The sequence below is a fragment of the Coregonus lavaretus genome, assembly GCF_964263955.1.
Source record: "Coregonus lavaretus genome assembly, chromosome: 36".
NCBI classification, from domain to species: domain Eukaryota; kingdom Metazoa; phylum Chordata; class Actinopteri; order Salmoniformes; family Salmonidae; genus Coregonus; species Coregonus lavaretus.
In genome coordinates this window covers 28,657,019-28,682,352 of record NC_140023.1, presented here as the reverse complement: position 1 = coordinate 28,682,352, position 25,334 = coordinate 28,657,019, and the positions used below count along the sequence as shown (strand labels likewise).

General features: G+C 42.5%; 1 long non-coding RNA gene across 1 annotated transcript; it reads right to left on the bottom strand.

Annotated features, from left to right (window-relative positions):
• Positions 1-1,758: 1,758 nt before the first annotated feature.
• Positions 1,759-2,798, bottom strand: LOC311110783. Its single transcript, XR_014610725.1, has 4 exons — positions 2,710-2,798; positions 2,340-2,480; positions 2,066-2,174; positions 1,759-1,960 (listed from the first exon to the last, which is right to left on the bottom strand). It is a non-coding gene; the product is annotated as an uncharacterized lncRNA (long non-coding RNA).
• Positions 2,799-25,334: the final 22,536 nt, after the last annotated feature.

Here is a 25,334-nt window from a genome sequence, read left to right as displayed (position 1 = left end):
CTTTCCGACGAAGATATCGACCACAGAGTGATTGCAAATCTAGAAGAAGTTGTCCACCGCTTCTCTGGTACCAGGGCACTTCAGGCCCAACACACACAGGGACCGGGGCGTTTGGCGTTTGACATACCGAGTGCAGTTCTGGAGCATCAACTTCTTTGTGGAGTTCCCGCAGTTCAAATTTGCAGCGATGTTCGGTGTGTCAAAGAGGACCATCAGGAGGCGCATGCAACAATACAGTTTAAGGTATTTACACTAAATTCATGAGTTTTCTGTTTATGAATTGCTGCTCTCATACACTCGGAAAGAATATGACGTTTAAGGTAACATTACTTGATGTTGTGTTTTTCTTGTTTGTACAGAAAGACAGATCTCTATTCAGCTGTGAATGATGAGGAGTTAGACCGTATTGTAAGTGAAATTCACAAAGTCATCCAAACACCGGCTACAAGCTAATGCGTGGTCACCTGAATGCAAGAGGTGTGCATGTTCCAAGTGAGTAGATAATAATATGGGCATTATTTAAATGTATTTTTAATTTGGAGCTCTGCCCCTTTGAAAGGTGAAGGAAGCCCGCTTATGGAAAGACATCAACCTGTGAGCTGTAGTTTCTACAGTGCATACTATGCAAAGCTGTATTATTTTAAAAAACTGAATAAGTAACATTTCATTTCTCACTGCCTTGGTGACCAAAAATAACAATCTTGTGTAAGGACATGTCAAACTAGTTTTAAGTACAAGACTGATTATGCTTGTCATCCATTCAGGTTCCTGAAGAATATGGGATCGATTGGAACGGACCTCACTGCCTTCATCGAGGCACTGTGTCAGTCCCCGAGGTTCAGCTGGCCCGTGAGCTCTCAGATGAAGAGGTTGCAATTTTGCCAGCTCCAGGAGTTTCTGTTACTGATGCACTTAGACTATATGTAGAGACTGTGGAAGTGTTATCAAGAATCTTAGACTGATGTCCAACCCATGTTTTTATTTGTTGTGTTAGAACAAGCAAGGAAAAACTGAAAGTTTACTTTCCTTTTAAAAGAAAGGAAAAAAAGCTGTTTCTTTGAAGCTTCCTGTCTCATTATGGTCCACAGAATGACTAACATGAATGCTGTACTGTTAGCACTGAAGGTGCAGAACAGTTTGATTTTAGTAAATGGAAGAAAAAAAAGTCAACTACTGCACAGTGTGTTAATGTTTTCAAAGACACTGAACTTGTGTCAATTCATCTGAACTGTGTATGCATTGACATTAGGGCTGGGCAATATGGAGAAAATCAAATATCACATTTTTGACCTAACACCTTGATGTCGATATTGCAACGATATTGTAAGGTTGACAATTGGTGCATTCACAAAATATCTTCCACATTTAGATTTCGGATAAATAACTATCATATTGTGGATATAATGACTAAGTGGTAAAAGGCAAATAATAGAACAGCTAGAACAGTCTGGTAAGTTCAGAAAATGACATCACTTTACTGTAATGCAGCCTTTGAAACCAGGAAAAGACTAAACTTACCATGTAACGATATTACACTTCTTCAAAATCTAATGGTGCTTTTCCATTACATGGTACCTACTCGCCTCGTCCTAAAATCTGCAATGGGAAACGGACGCACAGCGAGTCGAGGCGAGGCGAGTCAAGTAGGTACTGGTAATGGAAAAGCACCTTAAGACGATATCTAGTCTTATATCACGATAGATATAATATTAAAATATTGCCCAGCCCTAATTGACGTCTGAAAAAACTTAAACAAGCCCAAATCCAGTACTTTTTATGGCAGCGACAAGTGCTTTCTCAAAGTCCATGTAGAGTTTGAAATGAGCTGGCAGCTTTAGGGTTTCAAAGCATGTGGAGGACGTAGGAAGGGTTCCCCCAGAAATCTCCACTCTCAGTTCAGGAGGAAGCATCTCCCAGCCAACCCAGAATGTCAGCAGCTGGGCCAGGGTACCTGATGAAGCTAAAAGTCATAAAATGGATTAAAGACATTTAGTTCAACTGTAATTGATCATATCTATCCATGAGACATAGAAGCATTTGTAAAGAGAGAAAATAAGGTTTATACCTGTTTCAATGAACATCCTTAGAAAGCCAGTGATGCGGCAGGTGGTGTCTAAGTCAAAGTCTTCATCATCACTGTCCTCAACTGGCCATGTGATTTTTTCTAGGAGCATCTTAAAGAAAACAAAAATTGTAATTTAAAAAAAGGGAGAACTTATTTTGGTGAAGGACTATGCAGATCAAATTCTTAGAAAATGGAAAAATATCCATCTCAGTCATTGAAAATACACGTAAATTCATCAAGTTAAGTCACAAATATAACTAAATTACTGACTTACCTGGGGTGTGAACTGCATTTCAGCCATTTTGGGGAAAAGAAGTGGTACAACATCCGGCCTAGATGTCAGCAGGGGCCATACCATCACATCTTTCAGTCCCTTTCTCAACTGTTTAATTTGGCGCATGGTCCTCCCAACGACCTAAGAGACAGACCGACCCATATTACAGCCCAAATCCTTAACCCAAATTTGACAAAAGTTGGCACAGTAGGAAAAATGTTAATAAACACAATAAAGTGCTTTATAAAAATCCATTAAAACTCTAGTACTTAAACTCTCGTGTTAACATAACAAGCCAGGGTTCACAACACATTCTATAATTTCAACAAGTACAGCGATGAATTCTGTCACTTAACCAGCAGGAACTCACTGCATGGAGTAGAAGTTTGTTATGTAGCCATCTCCGATTTGTTTTGGTGACTGCCGGAAGATCCCAAGACATGGAAAGATCTGAAACTGTGTCCTTCTGTTCCGGTGTAAGATCTACATGTTCAAGCTAGAATTAAGACCATACAAGTTATTATATCTGCCCAAGCAATATTTTTTACATGGCAAAGTTTCTTTTAGGTTACATACCAGTTCTATGATGCTCCTGATGTGCAGATCAGGACAGTCTTCTGTTACAACAGTAGCCATTTCAGGGTCCCCATTGAACAGTACATGAATTACAGCAGGACTTAGTCCTGTGACATGGGGACCATCATGCAGAAAGGTGTGGCCCAACATCCTTCCTGCAACCCGGAAGAGGTTGCTTTCAATAAGTGCCTCTGATGCTGCTGGAACAAGATGGTCAGGTTCACCCTCAAATAGCAGTGTTCGGCCCATTCCTCCTGTAAAGTACCAAGAGAGCAGGGAATAAAGTCACAACAATTAACCTCTTAAATACATTAAATAAAAATGTATGATAGATAGATAGATAGATAGATATATTACATCATACTAGTGGCGATTACTTGGCCTGTGGTATTGCTGCTTGTAGAATTCACTTAAACCAAATTGTAGCCTACTCCAAAATGACTTACAGAAGGACCCCAAACCACTTCAAATTCAATTCCCCTGTATACCCTACTACAGACTTACCTGACACAAAACATTGCCCACCGGCCCTCCGCTAAACAGCACATATCCGCGTTCATCAACCACCAGAACGTACGTGTACGCGTGTGTGTGTGTGTGCGCGCGCATAGAGAGAGGCGGTGTAGAGTGAGTCACGACACAAACAGGTGTTCAGTCAGCGTTGCATGCAGTGTGAGAATGGCAAGCAGCAAGAGCGGCAAAAGCCAATGTGTGCTTCTTTTACCTATATATGTAACGCTATCTTTTGCGTTTATCCAAACGTCGTCAAACTTGGCACTGCACTTACTCGTGACCAGAGCAAGACACCTGTCAAGTTTGAAATCCATCGGACTAACTGAGAGACATGCGCTACAGACAGACTTTTCTGCAATTTATAGATGGATTAACCTTCAAAAAATTAGTAAGATACTTACCAAGATCTAGACTGAATCCAAACTGGAGTTTGGATATGATTGTTGTCATAAAGTACCGCATCACTCCCTCTCCGATAGCAACATCACCTGAAATAAAATACTGATAATAACACTGGAAAAAAAGTGGCGGCCTAATACAGGTAACTGGATTTGGTAACATTTAACAAGAAAGGGAGAAAAACTTCTATTGGCTGTAATTCTAGAATAGCATCCTTAATATTGATTATTCCAGATAACAAGAGTATATTGTGCACAATATTCACATACATACATATAAAATTTTTATCAATTATATAATTTTGTGCATTCCATTCTCCCATTTAACAATTACATATAAGCTACTTGAGTGGTATAAACTGTTCGAGTCGATCTAATTTAACCTACACGTGTGTCCCGAATCATTAAATAGTAGCACACCTGGCTAACATGAAATTACTTAGCTTACCTTGGACAGGTGTACGTGATTGAGCGGCCGGTATCTGCTGTGACTGAGCTGCCGGAGTCACCGGTGCCGCGGGAGCCGTTGGACTTCTGCTCAGAGCTTCCTCAATCAAATTCGCTGCTTCTCTCAGCAGCTCCGGGCAACTTTTAGACATTTTGTCCTGCACCTCACACAGCGTCTCAACATTGGGGCTAGCAGGACCGAGTCTTCTCTTGATTTTTAGCCGTTGCAATGAAAGTACTGTTTAACCGTGTAACTAAACCAACGTAGAGGTGAATAGCGCCACCCAGTGTATTGGAATGTGTTCAGTAGCTCTGCATCAATCCATTATCCGGAATTGATTTGTCTTGGCTTGATGCAGAGGGTAACCAATCAGGCGTTAGGTTCCGCCTACCAACTTTTGATGGGTCAGTTTGACAGTTTTAAGTAATTCATGAATCACTCCAACGCAGGACCATGAAATGTAAATGTAAATAGTGAAATAATTATATATGTATTTTACATAAAATGAATCGGTATTTGAATTAATTAATGATACATTTAATTACACATTTATGTATTTAATTCTAATTTGAATTAATTAATGACACATTTAATTAATTAATGACACATTTAAGTAATTATTTAATGGTGTATTTATTTATTTAATTGTGGCACTTTTAGTCCTCCATAAAACCCTGCCCATTTCCACAATTTATCTAGTTAAAATCTGATTTTAAACCTAGCTCTAATTAATGAAGGCCAAGTTTGATGCGTTGGCCCACCAGACCTTCTGCACATTTGGGCAGAAGTGTCTGGGAACGAGATTAGGTGTTATGTGACTAACATGACTTCACTTCAGAGCTTATTCCAATCCTTCGACCCAACATGTCACCCTTTAAAAAACACATGTTTATATCATATTCGACATAGTGGGTTAGATCACATTTGACAGGTGATTATGTCACAAAGGTATGCCACATTTATTAACACTTTATAAAGAATTAATAGATTTTATTTTAAAAAATGCACTCAACAATATCCTGTATTCAAAAATTCATGATATACTGACATCAGCTCATTCTCCGGTATCATGTTTAATTACACTAATAGTAAATACTTCTGTACCCAAAATTTATTAAATGCGTAAATGAAAAAATCTAAACCTTTACCATTACAAGTGTAGACAGAGAACAGAGAAAAGCTGACCCCTGACATACAGTGCCTTCGGAAAGTATGCAGACCCCTTCCCTTTTTACACATTTTGTTACGTTACAGCCTTATTCTAAAATGGATTAAAGCATTGAAGGTCCCCAAGAACACAGTGACCTCCATAATTCTTAAATGGAAGAAGTTTGGAACCACAAAGACTCTTCCTAGAGCTGGCTGCCCGGCCAAACTGCGCAATTGGGGGAGAAGGGCCTTGGTCAGGGAGGTGACCAAGAACCTGATGGTCACTCTGACAGATCTCCAGAGTTCCTCTGTTGAGATGGGAGAACCTTCCAGAAAGACAAACATCTCTGCAGCACTCCACCAATCAGCCCTTTATGTTAGAGTGGCCAGACGGAAGCCACTCCTCAGTAAAAGGCACATGACAGCCCGCTTGGAGTTTGTCAAAAGGCACCTAAAGGACTCTCAGACCATGAGAAACAAGATTCTCTGGTCTGATAAAACCAAGATTGAACTCTGAATGCCAAGCATCACATCTAGAGGAAACCTGGCACCATCCCTACGGTGAAGCATGGTGATGGCAGTGTAACAGTGTTGCTTCCGTCCCTCTCCTCGCCCCTACCTGGGCTTGAACCAGGGACCCTCTGCACACATCGACAACAGTCACCCTCGAAGCACCGTTACCCGTCGCTCCACAAAATCCGCGGCCCTTGCAGAGCAAGGGAAACAACTACTTCAAGGTCTCAGAGCAAGTGACGTCACCGATTGAAATGCTACTAGCGCGCACCGCTAACTAGCTAGCCATTTCACACCGGTTACAGCAGCATCATGCTGTGGGGATGTTTTTAATCGGCAGGGACTGGGAGACTAGTCAGGATCGAGGGAAAGATGAAGGGAGCAAAGTACAGAGAGATCCTTGATGAAAACCTTCTCCAGAGCGCTCAGGACCTCAGACTGGGGTGAAGGTTCACCTTCCAATGTCGTGGATAATTATCATTATACTTATTAAAAATCAAAGTTCTTCCAGAGTTTTTGTAGAATCAAGATAGACTTTATTTCATAGAGCAACAAAAGCCGAGCTGGTCTGCAGAGCAACTAACTCACAACACTCGGCCCATAGTTTATATACAATGTCCATTTTCGCTCGTTTGACATACTTTTAGCTTAAAACCCACCCAGTTCAGTTTCTCCACCATTGTCTCCAAACTTTCATATTTTGACCGCTCCACCCACTCTCTAAATTTATGATAGTGGCGAAATCTGACTTCTCCTCCTATATTTATTTAGTTTGGATACAATGGTGGCCAAACCAAACTTTCTCATGTAAAAAATAACAGAGCCACCACCTGGCTCTGCTCTGTTTATTCCAAAACATATCAATCAAAACTTAAATATGGTCTAAACATAGCAGATCCATAACCCATTCTCAACCACATACATTTTAAGACTTTCCTAATGCATTACCTCATACATAACAGTATAATCAATCAAGAGCCATCTCCTGACTCTGGCTCAGACTCCCTCCTTGTGTACCACTCGGTACCACACTCCACATCATTCATTCTTATTGCCTCATCCTCCATACCATTCTGTACCACACTCTGTCTTTATAATTAGCTATATTTTAATCTTTATAGTCTAGAAAGATTTACCAAGTCTTTATAATTGGCTATATTTTAATCTTTATAGTCTAGAAATATGTATTATTTTTAACCTATGGTCTGACCCTGGGTACCACACTCTGTATGGTCTACTGAAAAAATACCCCACACCAACAGGACAACCACCCTAAGCACACAGGCAAGACAACGCAGGAGTGGCTTCGGGACAAGTCTCTGAATGTCCTTGAGTGGCCCAGCCAGAGCCCGGACTTGAACCCGATCAAACATCTCTGGAGAGACCTTAAAATAGCTGTGCAGCAACGCTCCCCAACCAACCTGACAGAGCTTGAGAGGATCTGCAGAGAAGAATGGGAGAAACTCCCCGAATACAGGTTTGCCAAACTTGTAGTGTCATACCCAAGAAGACTCAAGGCTGTAATCGCTGCCAAAGGTGCTTCAACAAAGGACAGAGTAAAGGGTCTGAATACTTATGTAAATATAATCTTTCAGTTTTTTTGCAAAAATTTCTAAAAATCTGTTTTTGCTTTGTCATTTCGGGGTATTGTGTGTAGATTGATGACGGAAAAAAATATATTTAATCAATTTTAGAATAAGGCTGTAACGTTAAAAAAATATGGAAAAAGTCAAGGGGTCTGAATACTTTCTGAATGCACTGTAATTTGGGAAACCTTTAAGGTGTGTATTTGGGGGATGATAATCTCATACTCTGCAAAAGTTCAATCTTATTTAGAAATAAAAATGTAAGAAAAATAAATCACTATCTTAGAAAAAGCCCATAAATCTTTACAAGATAAAGAAGAAAAAACCATTTTGGAATTTAATTGATGGCTTTCCCATAGAATTCTATTAAATATTTTGGGACAAAGTAGCCCCCCTATTTACACAAATGACAACACACTTCACTCAATTTAGTGCTTCCTAGTTCTGCTGTATGTATCAAAAAGTTATATTAAAACCAGGAAAACCTGGAGAGTCCCCTGCTGATTATAGACCCATAAGTTTAATAAATTATGACAATAAAATAATAAAGCTTATAAGCAATTGAATGGAAAAAGTCTTACCAGACTTTATATATATCAATCAAACAGGGTTTATAAAAAATAGACACAAACAAATACAAGGACATTTTTCAGTTGAATACAATACAATACTAAAAAAAAATAGATATAGATGTATCAATAATGGCTATTGATGCCGAAAAGGCATTCAACCATCTTGAATGGCCTTTTCTATTAAAAACTTTGGAAGCTATCAACTTTTCAGCTGAAATAATACATTTAATAAAAATAATAAAGCAAAAATATAAACAAAAAATACATTATCTGATGAAATTTCTTTAGAAAGGGGCACAAGAAAGGGATGTCTTCTCTCCCCCTTCTGTCTGCACTATTAATTGAACTGCTTGCAGAAATAATTAGACGGGACCCAAACGTAACAGGTATCAGTATTGGTAAACATGAAAATAAACTGTCACTTATTTGCAGATTATCTCCTGATATAACTGACCAATATTGAAAAGTCAATGCACCCCTTGCTTAAAATATTTTCTGAATACTCTAAAATCTCAGGATATAAAATTAACGTGGATTTTTTAAAATAATGGCAATGGAAAAAAGAAAGATAGTATTTAAACGCACCACAAAAAATATCAGAACTTAGGATGCTTAATAAGTGACAATAAACAACAAATATATAAAGATAACTTTATCCCATTACTCAACAATATGAAAGCAGATCTAATTAAATGGAACAATCTTCCCATAAATCTTACAGGTAGAATAAACCTCTTCGTAATGGTATGGCTCCCAAAACAATTATATTCTTGGTAATACCAATTACCCCACCGAAGACATTCTTTTAAAAAGTATACTCGGTCATAACAGACTTTATATGGGCAAATAAAACTCATAGAATGAAAAGGAAAGTTTTACATCTTCCTAAGTCTGAGGGTGTTTTTGTTTTTCAATTTAAAATTGTATTAAGTTTTCAAAACACATTCCACATTCACAGATGTGGCAGAAATAAATAATAAAATAAAATATAAAACAAAACAAACACATTTTCAGCTGCACTATCTGTGATCATGTTAGCTATTTCCAGCTTTAGCTGAGACAATGAGCAAATAATTAGTTTTTACAGCACCTTACACAACATGTATATACACTCAGTTCCTTAATCACCCCATTCACTCTGTCCATTTTGAAATATAGTTGAGTAGTGGAGACCAGAGTCTATCAAACCTGGGCTGTCTCTTGCCGAGGTCATAAGTGAGCTTTTTAACAGGAAGAAAGTCAACAATCTGGTCAATCCACATTTGAAATGTAGGAGAAGAATTAGAAGCCCACAGTAGGATCATCTATTTCTTAGCAAAGTATGTGATAGTCATAAACACATTTTCTCTGTCTGGATCAAGAACAAAGTCCTGCTGGGCATTAAGAAGATAGAGACATGGGTTCATATCAAACTGGACATCTAATATTTTCTGTGAAGCAGTATGTATAGATTGCCTAAATCTGGTAGTCACTCTACAACTCCAAAATACATGCATATAGGTTCCACTTTCAGAGGTACATCTTTTACAATCAAGAGAAATGTCTGTATTCATTCTATGGAGTCTCACTGGGGTGTAATAAAATGTGTACACACATTTGTAATTAGATTATTTCATTTTTATATTAGTAGAGGAGCAGTATACCCTGTCGCAAACATCCGCCCATAACTCATCACTGATTGTCAGACAAAGGTCCTTTTCCCAGATTATTTTCAGAGGGGTAAAGGAGTAGCCCACATTCTCAGAAAGGAGTCTATAGATATAGGAGATTTTGCCTTCGATGGATTGTGCTGTATCAAGAAGGGTTTCAACTTCATTCAGCTGAGCTCTAAACCTCCCCTTGGAAGTGAATGAGGAAATTACGTGTCTAATTTGAAGATATACATTTTTTTGGGATCTTGGCACATTTAATTCACTGCAGAGCTCTTGAAAGGATTTCAGTGTAGTTGTGTTATAATGAAACAGGTCTGAAAAGGTCCTGATCTATAGAGTATGCCAAAGATTAAAGTTGGCATCACTCTGGGCTTTTGGCAAGTCTGGGTTGCATACTATAGGCGAGTGAGAGCAAACAGTGAGGGAAAAAAGTATTTGATCCACTGCTGATTTTGTACGTTTGACCACTCACAAAGACATGATCAGTCTATAATTTTAATGGTAGGTTTATTTGAACAGTGAGAGACAGAATAACAACAAGAAAATCCAGAAAAAAACGCATGTCAAAATGTTATAAATTGATTTGCATTTTAATGAGGGAAATAAGTATTTGACCCCCTCTCAATCAGAAAGATTTCTGGCTCCGAGGTGTCTTTTATACAGGTAACGAGCTGAGATTAGGAGCACACTCTTAAAGGGAGTGCTCCTAATCTCAGTTTGTTACCTGTATAAAAGACACCTGTCCACAGAAGCAATCAATCAATCAGATTCCAAACTCTCCACCATGGCCAAGACCAAAGAGCTCTCCAAGGATGTCAGGGACAAGATTGTAGACCTACACAAGGCTGGAATGGGCTACAAGACCATCGCCAAGCAGCTTGGTGAGAAGGTGACAACAGTTGGTGTGATTATTCGCAAATGGAAGAAACACAAAAGAACTGTCAATCTCCCTCGGCCTGGGGCTCCATGCAAGATTTCACCTTGTGGAGTTGCAATGAGAACTGTGAGGAATCAGCCCAGAACTATACGGGCGGATCTTGTCAATGATCTCAAGGCAGCTGAGACCATAGTCACCAAGAAAACAATAGGTAACACACTACGCCGTGAAGGACTGAAATCCTGCAGCGCCCACAAGGTCCCCCTGCTCAAGAAAGCACATATACAGGCACGTCTGAAGTTTGCCAATGAACATCTGAATGATTCAGAGGAGAACTGGGTGAAAGTGTTGTGGTCAGATGAGACCAAAATGGAGCTCTTTGGCATCAACTCAACTCGCTGTTTTTGGAGGAGGAGGAATGCTGCCTATGACCCCAAGAACACCATCCCCACCGTCAAACATGGAGGTGGAAACATTATGCTTTGGGGGTGTTTTTCTGCTAAGGGGACAGGACAACTTCACCGCATCAAAGGGACGATGGACGGGGCCATGTACCGTCAAATCTTGGGTCAGAACCTCCTTCCCTCAGCCAGGGCATTGAAAATGGGTCGTGGATGGGTATTCCAGCATGACAATGACCCAAAACACACGGCCAAGGCAACAAACGAGTGGCTCAAGAAGAAGCACATTAAGGTCCTGGAGTGGCCTAGCCAGTCTCCAGACCTTAATCCCATAGAAAATCTGTGGAGGGAGCTGAAGGTTTGAGTTGCCAAACGTCAGGCTCGAAACCTTAATGACTTGGAGAAGATCTGCAAAGAGGAGTGGGACAAAATCCCTCCTGAGATGTGTGCAAACCTGGTGGCCAACTACAAGAAACGTCTGACCTCTGTGATTGCCAACAAGGGTTTTGCCACCAAGTACTAAGTCATGTTTTGCAGAGGGGTCAAATACTTATGTCCCTCATTAAAATGCAAATCAATTTATAACATTTTTAACATGCATTTTTCAGGATTTTTTTGTTGTTATTCTGTCTCTCACTGTTCAAATAAACCTACCATTCAAATTATAGACTGATCATGTCTTTGTCAGTGGGCAAACGTACAAAATCAGCAGGGGACCAAATACTTTTTTCCCTCACTGTATCTGGGAGGAAATGCCAAGGTATTTCTTTCAGTCCTTCTATGCTAGTAGGGTGCTGTAAATCACAAAGGTGGCTATGATGCCCACTTCACTAAAGTTATTAATGAATATAATTGAGTTTAGGGGAAATGAACCACAGGATTGGGCTTCTATCTGAATCCACATTGAGTCTTGTCTGTTTGTGATCCATGTTAGCATGTTGCGGATTTGGGCGTACCAGTAGTACAATTGAAGGCAGGGAAGGGAAAGACCACCCTTAGATTCAGGTTTCGATAGAGTGGAGAACTTGATCCTAGGTTTTTTATTGCCCCATATAAATTAGGTGACGCTTTGGTTGGTTGTTTTGAAAAAAGAAGAGATAGCATGAGAGGATCTGAAATAAATAGTTCAATCTTGGGAGGATGTTGTCACGCCCTGGCTCTGGGGACTCTTGTATGTTGAGCCAGGTTGTTAGTTTCTGTGTAGTATCTATGTTTCGTTTTCTATGTTCTGTTGTAGGTTATGTGTTTCTATGTTGGCCGGGGTGGTTCTCAATCAGAGGCAACGAGAATCAGTTGTTGCTTGTTGTCTCTTATTGGGAACCATACTTAGGCAGCCTTTTGTGCACTTGTCATTTGTGGGATCTTGTTCCGTGTTGGTTTGTGTTCATGACCGAGGACTTCACGTATCGTTTTTGTTGTTTTGTGTTGTATTAAAAGTACCTATTAAAGTATGTACTCATATCACGCTGCGCCTTGATCCGCTTTTCATGACGAGCGTGACAGAAGATCCCACCAATATCTCCCGAGTGGCGCAGTGGTCTAAGGCACTGCATTGCAGTGCTAGCTGTGTCACTAGAGATCCTGGTTCAAATCCAGGCTCTGTCGTAGCCGGCCGTGACCGGGAGACCCATAGGGCGGCGCACAATTGGCCCAGCGTCGTCCAGGGTAGGGGAGGGAATGGCCGGCAGGGATGTAGCTCAGTTGGTAGAGCATGGCGTTTGCAATGCCAGGGTTGTGGGTTCGATTCCCACGGGGGGCCAGTATGATTTTTTTTTTTTTTTAAATAACTCACTAACTGTAAGTCGCTCTGGATAAGAGTGTCTGCTAAATGACAAAAATGTAAAAATGTAATACAGGACCAAGCAGCGTGTCCAGGAGCAGACAGCCTGGACTTGGGAGGAGATCTTGGACGGGCAGGGGTCCTGGACTTGGGAGGAAATCCAGGCCGGCATGGATCGCCGTCCGTGGGAGGAGACGGTGGAGGCGCGCCATAGAGAGGAGCAGCGGAGCCAACCGGGTCGACGTCGGACACGCAAGAGGCAACTCCAATAATTTTTTTTGGGGGGGGCACACGGCATGGACGACGGGGCTGCTGGAGGCAGCTACGGGGCGAGTTTGGGGATTAGGAGAGGAGGCCACCGGGTTTGGGGGGCTGGAAGGGAGGTTGGCGGAGCCTAGAGGTAGAGCAGAGCCAACTCCCCGTACTCAGGCTAGGCAGCGTGAGACTGGGCAGGTTCCAAGGTATGCGGAGCTGCGTACTGTGCCGCGAGTGGTCCGGCACAGTCCGGTACGTCCTGTGCGAGCACCACGCACGTGTCGTGCTAAGGTGGGCATGCAGCCAGGACAGAGTGTGCCGGCTCAACGCTCGTGGCCTCCAGTACCCCTCCTCGGTCCCGGATATCCTGCGCCAGTGTCACGTGCTGTAGTGCCAGTACGAATACACAGCCCTGTATGTCCTGTGCTGATGCCTCACACAGAGTGTGTAAAAATAGGCATTCAGCCAGGACGGGTTGTGTCAGCTCTTCGCTCCAGACCTCCAGTCCGTCTCCACAGCCCGGTCCGGCCTGTTCTTGCCCCTCGCACCAAGCCTGTGATGCGCGTCGCCAGCCCGGCCCGGCCTGTTCCTGCCCCTCGCACCAAGCCTGTGATGCGCGTCGCCAGCCCGGCCCGGCCTGTTCCTGCCCCTCGCACCAAGCCTGTTGTGCGCGTCGCCAGCCCGGCCCGGCCTGTTCCTGCCCCTCGCACCAAGCCTGTGGTGCGCGTCGCCAGCCCGGCCCGGCCTGTTCCTGCTCCCCACACCAAGCCAATGGTGCGCTTCGTCAGCCCGGTCCGGCCCATACCTGCTCCTCGCACCAAGCCTGTGGTGCGCGTCGCCAGCCCGGTCCGGCCCGTCCCTGCTCCCCGCACCAAGCCTGTGGTGCGCGTCGTCAGTCCGGCACAGGCCGTGCCTGTTTCACCGGTGCCTGGTCAGGTACCGGTCAGCTGCTCCACACCAGAGCCTAAGCAATCCGCTCCACCGATGTCCAGTCCAGCTCCAGCCAGCGGGACCAGACCAGGGGCGCTACGGGGGGGTTGTTAGAGGGTGGTGGTCACGCCCGGAGCCGGATCCGCCTCCGAGGTGGAATGCCCACCCGGCCCCTCCCCTGTTGGGTTTATGCTGGCGCGGTCGCAGTCCGCGCCTTTGGGGGGGGGGGGTACTGTCACGCCCTGGCTCTGGGGACTCTTGTATGTTGAGCCAGAGTGTTATTTTCTTTGTGTAGTGTCTATGTTTCGTTTTCTATGTTCTGTTCTAGGTTATGTGTTTCTATGTTGGCCGGGGTGGTTCTCAATCAGAGGCAACGAGAATCAGCTGTTGCTTGTTGTCTCTGATTGGGAACCATACTTAGGCAGCCTTTTGTGCACTTGTCATTTGTGGGATCTTGTTCCGTGTTGGTTTGTGTTCATGACCGAGGACTTCACGTATCGTTTTTGTTGTTTTGTGTTGTATTAAAAGTACCTATTAAAGTATGTACTCATATCACGCTGCGCCTTGGTCCACTTTTCATGACGAGCGTGACAGATGTTCATATGGATAACATTTATTCTTCTGACTAAGCTAATTGGGAAGGAGATTCTTGATTCGATCCAGGAGTGGGAGATAATTTTCCTTGAAAAGGCAATTCAGATCTGGTGTTACAAAGATCCCAAAGTATTGAAACCCCTGTGTCCACCATTGAAACGGGCAGAGTGTCTTCATAGAGCTGTTGAGTGTAAGATTGAGAGGGCAAACAACGGATTTGTCAAAATGTATCTTATATCCTGAAAACTTGCCGTACTGAGCAACTGTGTCTAAAATGGGAGGGATTTCTCAGGGTTGGATATGTAGAGCAAGACATCATCCGCGTAGAGCGAAATCTTGTGCTGAACGCCGCCTGCAGAAACACCCATAATACTTGGATTGCTCCTTATCAACTCCACCAAAGGCTCCGCCCCAACAAGAAGAGCAGAGGGGACAGTGAGCATCCTTGTCTTGTGCCACGTCCCAAAGGGAATCTGTCAGAATTCAGACCATTAGTAGTCACCATGGCATTTGGATGAGAATATAGGGACTTCATCCATTTAATAAAGTTTAGGCCCATATTGAGCTTTTCTAAGAGTGAGAACAGAAAGCTCCACTCCATCCTATCGAATGCCTTCTCAGCATCCAATGAAGCCAGCAGGACGGGGTCTTCTGTGTGTTTACTTGATCTATAATATCAAAAAGACAGCGAATGTTATCAGAAGAGTACCTCTCTCTAATAAATCCAGTTTGGTCTGCTTTTATTATTTTGGGAAGAAGAGTGTTTAGTCTTTTGGCAAGCAATTTGGTAATTATTTTGTAGTTGAAATTCAACAAGCTTATGGGCTGGAAGGACGAGCAAGATAGAGGGTTGTTGTCTTTTCCTAGCAACACTGTAATGCGGGCTGTGTACATAAAGTCTGGGAGAGCTCAATTTTTTGAAAAATCATCCAGCATTGGCATGAAAATAGGGCTAAGCTGAGGCCAAAAAGCTTTGTAGAACTCTCTGGGAAATCCGTCTGGGTCTGGGGACTTGTTAGGTGGCATGGAGATAATTTCCTCTAGGACCTCCTCAGGAGTGAAGGGGGAGTTGAGATCTTCTTGGTCGGTCTCTGATAGTTTTGGTAGCGAGATTACCTCTAGGAAGGAATGGAGTTCTGCATCCGTATGTTTTCTCTCAGAAGTATTTAATTTGCAGTAAAAATCATGAAAAGTTAAATTTATCGTCATCTGCTGTTCAGATGGCCATGATTGCTCTTTTTTAAATTGTTATGCAAGCAATCTGCAAGGCCTATTGCTATACTCATGGTATTTCTGTTTAGTAAAGCAAACTTTTTTTGTATTCTCCCGAGTATAGTCCAACTTTAGTTTGGCTTTGGCTGCTTTAAGTTGACTCCAGGAGGCGCTGTCTGGGGATTGTTTATGTACTTTTTCGCAGCGTTCCAGCTCCTTCTCAAGATCTAACCTGCGTGCTTCCATTGCTTTTTTCTTTGAGGAAGCAAATGCAATTAGATGACCTCTTAGTGTGGCTTTGGCAGCGTCCCACATTGTGGCTGGAGAAACAGGAGAGTCTTTGTTGTCTTGTCTATCCATGTAGTAACCAATGTATGGAATGCTTTGTTTGATAACATGGAGGTGTTGAATTTCCAGCTCTTTGACCTTGGGATGTTTTTACAGAGGTCAAAGTGGAGGCGGACAAAGGCATGATCTGAAAGTGGCAGAATTCATGAAATTCTTTGGGATACAAATGTAATCCAAACGAGAGTAGGTGATATGGACATTAGAGTAGTATGTTTAGTCCATAGATTAGCTATTACTCTCTCTCCAGATATCTATCAGTCCCATCTCTTTAGTAAGAGAGTTCAACATCTTTGCCCATCTAGGGTTTGTAGTGGGGACTTGAGATCATTTGTCCAGAGTTGAGTTGATAGTATATTATATATATATATATATATATATATATATATATATATATATATATAGTATATGATGATAGTAGTTTAGTACAATTAAAATATAACTCCAAAGGAAACACAATGCTCACTGAACAGGGTTATCATTTTCAACATTAAAAACAGGATTATCCGTGTTAGGGGCATATATATTTAAGATAGTAATTAGTTGCCCATACAGTGACCCAGTTATCAGAATAAATCTCCCCTCTGGATCAGATACCTATGAGGTTCCTGCCAAGATGGCGTAGTAGTGCAGTTCTGTTTTGTCGTGTGTCTGTAAATAGCCTGTAAATACCCTGTTTTTTTGTATTTTTCGTACATATTTCCCTATCAGACTTTTCATCCTTCTACAAAATATACTTTCCTGCAACCCACCTCACTCAATGTGGAACGGATTCTGTTATTGACTTACCTTTATCTAGAATCTCCAGTTGAAACTAGCTAGCCAGCTAACTAGCTACTTGCTATTAGCCACAGCTAGCGGTATTTTACCCAGAACATTGGATTTTTGTCTGCGGGATTAATTTTAATCACTGGACATTAATCACCGGATATTCGGCCAGTCTGCACAGCTCGTTATCGACCCAGAACATATCAGTTTTTCCGCCGGAATCACTGAATCACTGGACCTTTAACTCCGGATTCATCGCTACCAGCTAGCTGCAACAAAATGGACGCTGTGGTCTGGCTAATCATCCTGAGCTAGGCCCATCTCCCGGCTATCTACCTCTGTCAACCGGACGGGACCACCTAGTGTTGACACGGAGCCCCGCCGATCCTACACGACTGGTCTGCCGACGAAATCGTCTGATGTGGTTACGACGTTAACCACGAAGATTCCATCTGCTAGCCCCGGCCCGCTAGCACACGCTGTGGCCTCTTACACACGCTAGCCATGGCCTAGTGCTTTAGCAGCCTCCGAACTATCCTATTGCTGTTCACCGGACCTTATGATAACTCAGCTATACAGCTGATGTCTGCTGGACTGTTCCTTTTTACGGTACTACATCCTGTTTATGTTTAGCCTCAGCCCAAACATGGTTAGCTTATTGTTGTTTCGGTTATTTCTAATTGTACTATTTCACTGTAGACCCCCCAGCCCAGCTAAACCTGCCTTAGATAGCTCCTTTGTCCCACCCCCTATACACGCGGAGACCGACTCAATTGATGCCTCCAGCGATTATATCTCTTTCATTGTTACCCAACGCTTAGGTTTACCTCCACTTTACTCATATCCTTCCATATCCTTGTCTGTACATAATGCCCTGAATCTTTTCTATAACATCCGGAAATCTGCCCCCTTTATTCTATGTACCCAACGCACTAGAAGACCAGTTCTTAAAGCCTTTAGCCGTATCCTTATTCTAGTCCTCCTCTGTTCCTCTGGTGATGTAGAGGCTAACCCAGGCCCTGCAGCCCTCAGTATCACTCCTACTCCCCAGGCGCTATCATTTGCTGACTTCTGTAATCGCAAAAGTCTTGGTTTCTTGCACATAAATATCAGAAGTCTACTTCCTAAGTTTGAGTTATTCACTGCGTTAGCACACTCCGCCAACCCTGATGTTCTAGCAGTGTCTGAATCCTGGCTCAGGAAGGCCACCAAAAATTCTGAAATGTCCATCCCCAACTATAACATTTTCCGTCTAGATAGAACTGCCAAAGGGGGTGGAGTTGCAATCTACTGTAGAGATAGCCTGCAGAGCTCTATCATACTATCCAGGTCTGTGCCCAAACAGTTTGAGCTTCTACTTCTAAAAATCCACCTTTCCAGAAATAAGTCTCTCACTGTTGCCGCTTGCTACAGACCCCCCTCAGCCCCTAGCTGTGCACTGGACACCATATGTGAATTGATTGCCCCCCATTTATCCTCAGAGTTCGTACTGCTTGGTGACCTAAATTGGGATATGCTTAATACCCCAGCCATCCTACAATCCAAACTAGATGCCCTCAACCTCACGCAAATTATCAACGAACCTACCAGGTACAACCCTAAATCCGTAAACATGGGTACCCTCATAGATATCATCCTGACTAACATACCCTCTAAATACACCTCAGCTGTCTTCAACCAGGATCTCAGCGATCACTGCCTTATTGCCTGCGTCCGTAACGGGTCCGCGGTCAAACGACCACCCCTCATCACTGTCAAACGCTCCCTAAAACACTTTAGCGAGGAGGCCTTCCTAATTGACCTGGCCCAGGTATCCTGGATGGATATAGATCTCATTCCGTCAGTAGAGGATGCCTGGTTGTTCCTTAAAAGTAATTTCCTCTCAATCTTAAATAAACATGCCCCATTCAAAAAATACAGAACTAAGAACCGATATAGCCCCTGGTTCTCCTCAGACTTGACTGCCCTTGACCAGCACAAAAACATCCTGTGGCGTACAGCATTAGCATCAAATAGCCCCCGCGATATGCAACTTTTCAGGGAAGTTAGGAACCAATATACACAAGCAGTCAGGAAAGCAAAGGCTAACTTTTTCAAACAGAAATTTGCATCCTGTAGCACTAACTCCAAAAAGTTTTGGGACACTGTAAAGTCCATGGAGAATAAGAGCACTTCCTCCCAGCTGCCCACTGCACTGAGGCTAGGAAACACTATCACCACCGATAAATCTACAATAATCGAGAATTTCAACAAGCATTTTGCTACAGCTGGCCATGCTTTCCATCTGGCTACCACTACCCCGGCCACCAACTCTGCACCCTCTGCTGCAACTTGCCCATGCCCCCCCCCCGCTTCTCCTTCACACAAATTCAGACAGCTGATGTTTTGAAAGCGCTGCAAAATCTGGACCCCTACAAATCAGCTGGGCTAGACAATCTGGACCCTTTCTTTCTAAAACTAGCAGCCGAAATTGTCGCAACCCCTATTACTAGTCTGTTCAACCTCTCTTTCATAACGTCTGAGATCCCCAGAGATTGGAAAGCTGCCGCGGTCATCCCCCTCTTCAAAGGGGGTGACACTCTAGATCCAAACTGCTACAGACCTATATCCATCCTGCCCTGCCTTTCGAAAGTATTTGAAAGCCAAGTTAACAAACAGATCACCGACCATTTCGAATACCACCGTACCTTCTCCGCTATGCAATCCGGTTTCCGAGCTGGTCATGGGTGCACTTCAGCCACGCTCAAGGTCCTAAACGATATTATAACCGCGATTGATAATAGACAGTACTGTGCAGCCGTCTTCATCGACCTGGCCAAGGCTTTCGACTCTGTCAACCACCGCATTCTTATTGGCAGACTAAATAGCCTTGGTTTCTCAAATGACTGCCTCGCCTGGTTCACCAACTACTTCTCAGATAGAGTTCAGTGTGTCAAATCGGAGGGCCTGTTGTCTGGACCTATGGCAGTCTCTATGGGGGTGCCACAGGGTTCAATTCTTGGGCCGACACTTTTCTCCGTGTATATCAATGATGTCGCTCTTGCTGCTGGTGACTCTCAGATCCACCTCTACGCAGACGACACCATTTTGTATACATCTGGCCCTTCATTGGACACTGTGTTAACAAACCTCCAAACGAGCTTCAATGCCATACAACACTCCTTCAGTAGCCTCCAACTGCTCTTAAACACTAGTAAAACTAAATGCATGCTTTTCAATCGAACGCTGCTGGTACCCGCCCACCCGACTAGAATCACCACTCTCGACAGGTCTGACCTAGAGTATGCGGACAACTACAAATACCTAGGTGTCTGGTTAGACTGTAAACTCAACTTCCAGACTCACATAAAGAATCTCCAATCCAAAGTTAAATCTAGAATCGGCTTCCTATTTCGCAACAAAGCCTCCTTCACTCATGCTGCCAAACATGCCCTCGTAAAACTGACTATCCTACCGATCCTTGACTTCGGCGATGTCATTTACAAAATAGCCTCCAACACTCTACTCAGCAAATTGGATGTAGTCTATCACAGTGCCATCCGTTTTGTCTCCAAAGCCCCATACACTACCCACCACTGTGACCTGTACGCTCTTGTTGGCTGGTCCTCACTACATGTTCGTCGTCAAACCCACTGGCTCCAGGCCATCTATAAATCACTGCTAGGCAAATCCCCGCCTTATCTTAGCTCATTGGTCACCATAGCAGCACCCACCCGTAGTCTGCGCTCCAGCAGGTATATCTCACTGGTCATTCCCAAAGCCAACACCTCCTTTGGCCGCCATTCCTTCCAGTTCTCTGCTGCCAATGACTGGAACGAATTGCAAAAATCTCTGAAGCTGGAGACTCTTATCTCCCTCAATAACTTTAAGCATCAGTTGTCAGAGCACCTTACCGATCACTGCACCTGTACACAGCCCATCTGAAATTAGCCCACCCAACTACCTCATCCCTATATTGTTATTTATTTTGCTCTTTTGCACCCCAGTATCTCTATTTGCACATAATCTCTTGCACATCTAGCATTCCAGTGTTAATACTATTGTAATTATTTTGCACTATAGCCTATTTATTGCCTTACCTCCATAACTTGCTACATTTGCACACACTGTATATATATTTTCTGTTGTATTTTTGACTTTATGTTTTTTACCCCATATGTAACTCTGTGTTGTTTTTATTGCACTGCTTTGCTTTATCTTGGCCAGGTCGCAGTTGTAAATGAGAACCTGTTCTCAACTGGCTTACCTGGTTAAATAAAGGTGAAATAAAAAAATATATATAAAAAAAAAAAAACGAACAAACAAAACAAAAAAAAACAAAAAAAATAAGTTTTTGTCAATAATGAATGGAACATGCTTATGGATAAGTATGGCTGTGCCTCTACTGTTAGATTTGAAAGATAAGAAATACACCTGTCCCAGTCAAGCTCTGCGGAGTTTAGCATGTTCTGCATCACAGAGGTGTGTCTCTTGTAATAGCGCAATGTCTGCTTTTTCCTTTTTGAGAGCACATTTTCTGCATTATTGTAGATTTAAGGTACTAGTCAACGTAATCGAACTCTAGTGCAAGTCATCTCTGGGGATAGGTGGATAATAGTTATATACGATCACATAAAATAAAAAGAAACGGTGTACATAAAATAACAATCTCTGAACACCCCAGCCGAGTTCCCAAACAACTCGACATATCCTGTTGGATATCCTGTGTACCGAAAAACAGGAACAGTTCGCATCGCACAACGGCTCCAGAGAGAGAGAGAAAAAAAAATGCCTCATCCTCTCCGACCCGCATTAAGTGGCAACGTAGCCCCCGTCCAGACCACAGTAAAAAAGAGAGGGAGAAATTAAGTAAATAAAATCAATAATCCAGCCTACAAATACATTGCCCAAAGGACATAGGCCTAATTATTTGGACTAAATAAAACAGAAATGAGGGAGCAAATCCCTAAGAGGGATCTATAGGATAAATTGTTATTATTAAAATGAAATATCAACAGGATAAGGTGGTCATAAGCATAAAATGGACACACTGAGCCTCTCGTTAGGTCTGTAGATGTGTCGTAATGGTGGCCTATTTGAAAATGATAAATACAAATAAAAAAGTCTACAGGCCTAATATAAATTGACAGTATCTGATCACTTTGTCTGCCAATTAGCCTATATGTTCTACAGACAATATAACAGGGTGTAAATTGTTCATTTTCTCACTTGACATAAAAGGGGAAATAAAAGTAGGTAAAACATTAGTAGGCCTAGGTTTGGCTATAGGGCCTATACCTCTCGCAGCTAAAAGAAAATAAATAAAAAATAGACAGCTATAATGACATTTAGCGGGGCAGGTGGGTCATTGGATGGCAGCTATATGTTGTCTTACTTACATTAGTAATAACAGTAATCACTTTTAGTCTATGGTCCATTTCTCAGTGGCCAGGATTGTCCTTCAAAAAACGTTTGCCTCTTTGGGAGTTTTGAAGTGTCGCAGGGCTCCTTGGTGAAGAATCCTGAGCTCGTTTGGGTATTTGAATCCCCTGAAGATGCCTCGGTCAATTAAGTATTTCTTCACCTCGTCAAACTCGCCGCTTTCGGCGTATTCCAGCTGACAGGTCCTGGTGTAAAGTGAGTTTGGCGTTTCCCACTGTAATGGTGTTGATTTTCGCTGCCTGTAGGACTCGTTCCTTGTCGGTGAATCTCAGGAAACGTATGGGGATTGGGCGCGGTGGTTGTCTGGCTGCTGGTTGGGGCCACAGTGCTCGGTGAGCTCTCTCGAGTTCTACGGGCCTGTCGGTGGACAGGTGGAGCCACTCAGGGAGTTTGTCTTGCAGGTAGCGGATCAGTGGCATGTTTCCCTGTTCTTTTTTGGCCAGATTTAATAGAACACAGTTATTCCTTCGCCCCCTATTTTCCAGGTCATTCGTTTTCTCTTCCAGATGCTCTATTTTCTTTTTAGCAGATGCTATTGTTTTCATGGCGTCTGCCAGTGAGTTTTCTATGGATAGGATTTTCCCCTTTACCTTTGTAAGGCAAGGCATTTTCCAGGGTTGTCACCTTGCCCTCTATCGCACTGAGCTGAGATTTAATGCCATCTAGTTTGATGTTGAGTTCGTAGAAATTCTACGAACAATAAGGAGTCCTGCGTCTTGTGACCGTAGCGTACGTGTAGGTATGTACGGCAGGACCAAATTGGCAAAATAGGTAGGAACAAGTCCATGTAATGCTTTGTTGGTTAGCAGTAAAACCTGGAAATCAGCCCTAGCCTTAACAGGAAGCCAGGCTACAGTAGAGAGGCAAGCACTGGAGTAATATGATATAATTTTTGGGTTCTAGTCAAGATTCTAGCAGCCGTATTTAGCACTAGCTGAAGTTTATTTAGTGCCTTATCCGGGTAGCCAGAGAGTAGTCTGCTTTGCAGTATTCTAACCTTGAAGTGACAAAAGCATGCATTACGTTTTCTGCATCATTTGTGGACAAATATTTTCTGATTGTTGCAATGTTAAGAAGATGGAAAAAGGCTGCTCTTGAAATATTTTTTATATGTTCGTCAAAAGAGAGATCAAGGTCCAAAGTAATGCCGAGGTCCTTCACAGGTTTATTTGAGATGACTGTACAACCATCGAGATTCATTGTCAGATCCGACAGCAGATCTTTGTTTCTTGGGGACTAGAACTAGCATCTGTGTTTTGTCCGAGTTTAAAAGTAAAACATTTGCCACCATACACTTCCTTATTTCTGAAACACAGGCTTCCAGGGTAGGCAATTTTGGAGCCTCACCATGTTTCATCAAAATGTACAGATGTGTGTCGTCTGCATAGCAGTGAAAGTTGTCATTTTTTCCGAATGACATCACCAAAGGTAGGATATATAGTGAAATCAATAGCGGTCCTAAAACGGAACCTTGAGGAACACCGGAACTTACCATTGATCTGTCAGAGGACAAACCATCCACAGAGACAAACTGATATCTTAACATAAAAGATAAGATCTATACCAAGCAAGAATTTGTCCACGTAGACCTAACTGCATATTTCAAGACATGGCATATGAGGGTGCAGTGAGCTACCCGATAGGTTGGACCTATTACGGTTTCCAATCTCTCCAAAAGAATGTGGTGATCAATGGTGTCAAAAGCTCCACTAAGGTCTAGGAGCACGAGAACAGACACAGAGCCTTGGTCTGAGAGTGCAGTCTCAGTACTATGATGGGGTCTAAAACCAGACTGCGTTTCGTATACATTATTTGTCATCAGGAAGGCAGTGAGTTGAGAATGGGAGTTTCGATATAGGCCGATTATTTACAGAAGTTTACATACACTCAATTAGTATTTCGTAGCATTGCCTTTCAATTGTTTAACTTGGGTCAAGCCTATCAGAAGCTTCTAAAGCCATGACATCATTTTCTGAAAATTTCCAAGCTGTGTAATGGCACAGTCAACTGAAATTGTGATGCAGTGAATTATAAATGAAATAATCTGTCTGTAAACAATTGTTGGAAAAATTACTTGTGTCATGCACAAAGTAGATGTCCTAACCAACTTGCCAAAACTATAGTTTGTTAACAAGACATTTGTGGAGTGGTTGAAAAACGAGTTTTAATGACTCCAACCTAAGTGTATGTAAACGTCCAACTTCAACTGTTATATATATATATATATATATATATATATATATATATATATATATATATATATATATATATATATATATATATATATATATATATATGAAGGACGACAGCCCGTCTATATATATATATATATATATATATATATATACACAGTGGGGAAAAAAAGTATTTAGTCAGCCACCAATTGTGCAAGTTCTCCCACTTAAAAAGATGAGAGAGGCCTGTCATTTTCATCATAGGTACACGTCAACTATGACAGACAAAATTAGGAGAAAAAAATCCAGAAAATCACATTGTAGGATTTTTAATGAATTTATTAGCAAATGATGGTGGAAAATAAGTATTTGGTCAATAACAAAAGTTTCTGAATACTTTGTTATATACCCTTTGTTGGCAATGACACAGGTCAAACGTTTTCTGTAAGTCTTCACAAGGTTTTCACACACTGTTGCTGGTATTTTGTCCCATTCCTCCATGCAGATCTCCTCTAGAGCAGTGATGTTTTGGGGCTGTCGCTGGGCAACACGGACTTTCAACTCCCTCCAAAGATTTTCTATGGGGTTGAGATCTGGAGACTGGCTAAGCCACTCCAGGACCTTGAAATGCTTCTTACGAAGCCACTCCTTCGTTGCCCGGGCGGTGTGTTTGGGATCATTGTCATGCTGAAAGACCCAGCCACATTTCATCTTCAATGCCCTTGCTGATGGAAGGAGGTTTTCACTCAAAATCTCTCGATACATGGCCCCATTCATTCTTTCCTTTACACGGATCAGTCGTCCTGGTGCCTATGCAGAAAAACAGCCCCA